Here is a 1873-nt window from a genome sequence, read left to right as displayed (position 1 = left end):
ATAAAGAAAGATTGGCACACAGGAACGTACATTGTATGTGCCTTGCTGATGACGGCGGTAGTGGCGCTGGCGCTCAAGCGCGACTGCTGATGATGACTGGAGCTTGGGGGCCGGGGCAGGACATGCCATGTACCAGCCAAGCACCAAACAGATGGGAAAAGGAGGCGCCCAGACAGAGTACAAGGCGTCCGAATTGCTGTCCCAGGCCCGAGGCAAGGTCAGGTGGAATGCGAGGGAAACCGATACCAAGGTGAGCAGTGGGTTGGATTCGAGGAAACCACACCGACGAAAAGTGGGTTACCTTGACAGCGAAGCAAAGCCAAGTACTGCACAGTGAAGCAAAGCAGAGCAAAACAGAGTAGAGTGACTCTGTCTCCTGGGTCCGTGTCAGAGACAAGTCGGCCCCCAGGGCATGGATGGACTGGATGGGTGTGAGACCAGAAAGAAAAAAAAAGTTAGTGGACAGGGCAGAAACAGCAATGACAGCGTGTACTATGTCATTCGCACCCGGATAAGGCAGCGATTTGAGTGCAGGGGGGACCAGGGCGCAAGAGGAGAGGCGGGGGCAGGGCTTCGGGCGCCAAAGAGGCGAAAAGAGAGATGCCCTCCACCCTGTTTACCAGTGACGGCAGACGGGTGTGAAACTAAAGGTGGGCGGCCAGCAGTGTCTGTTTCTGGTGCAAGTCCGGGGGCGTGAGGAAGGGGGCAAGGCGCCGCAGAAGGGGGTGTGGAAATCCGAGGATCGCAATGCAGTGGTGGGAGGGAGGAAGCGATGGGGAAGAAAAGTTGGCGGAATCAGGCTTTACTGAGAACGTGCTCTCTAAGGTAAGGTACGGTAAGTGAGCGACTTCGTGTACCTACCTAAGGTACCTTAGGTGTTCCCTCCACCCTTCTCTCTCTTGCCTACCTACCTAGGTACCGGACCTAGGCAGGTTCCCACCTAGGTAAGGCACCCAGATAGGTACCTACCTTGGGTGCAGCAAGGTTCTGCGAGAGAGGTACGTATCTTCTGATTAACCCACCACAGTGGTGGTGTAGTAGTGTCCCTGAGCCCGAGTGTCCCCTTGCCCTCCTCGCTGTCCCTTTGTGGTAGGTTCCTGTCCTGGACATGGGGCCCTCCCCTCCAGGCCATTCGCCTGCCCCCCCCCAAAACAGCCTTCGGTACACGGCAGCCAAGCTGGCAAATGGCAGAGAAGAATGTCCGAGATGCGAGACGAGAGATTGGCCTGAGGGGCAACGACTGGAGCCAAATTGATCAGAAGGGGCGCGCGGCGGTCAGGGAGAAAGTGGGCAAGACATGAAATCGACAGGGAGACTGGCCAGAGTCAGTCAGGGTCAGGACGAGAGAGTTGCTCGTTCGCGGAAACGCTGATCATCCAAGTCACCTCTTTCAGATGGTTGGTGCATCGTCCTCGCCGCCTCTACCGTAGCCAAGAGTTGAACTCAAGAATTGGCGGTGACACATGGAAAAAAAAGGGGCCGGAGAATGGGATCTCCTGACAAAGCGTCGCAACACCCATGCCAAGGGTATGTTGTTCCAGGAACGTCGTCAATGACGGTGCTGGCACACAGCGTCGAAAGAGCCCCTCGACCGTGTCACCTGGCTCCTCCTCCATCGTCAGTCAGCATCAGCGTCATCCCCGCAGCCAAAGCGAGCGCCTCGGGAGGATCGGGCAACTGTAAGACTGGTGCCCATGGCTGGCATGCATTAATCGTGGCGGGAGACACTCCTCACTCGCTCAACACCCACGTACACGAAGCAGATTCCTCACCTCACCAAGGCGAAACCACACAAATTGACAGGCAATCAACCAAGGTTTCGAGAGACAGCCCATATGTAGAGGTTCAGGGCAATGGAATACCTACAGTCTGG

This window comes from Verticillium alfalfae, genomic scaffold (genome assembly GCF_000150825.1).
Source record: "Verticillium alfalfae VaMs.102 supercont1.3 genomic scaffold, whole genome shotgun sequence".
Classification (NCBI taxonomy): domain Eukaryota; kingdom Fungi; phylum Ascomycota; class Sordariomycetes; order Glomerellales; family Plectosphaerellaceae; genus Verticillium; species Verticillium alfalfae.
Note: the sequence above shows the minus strand (reverse complement) of the source record.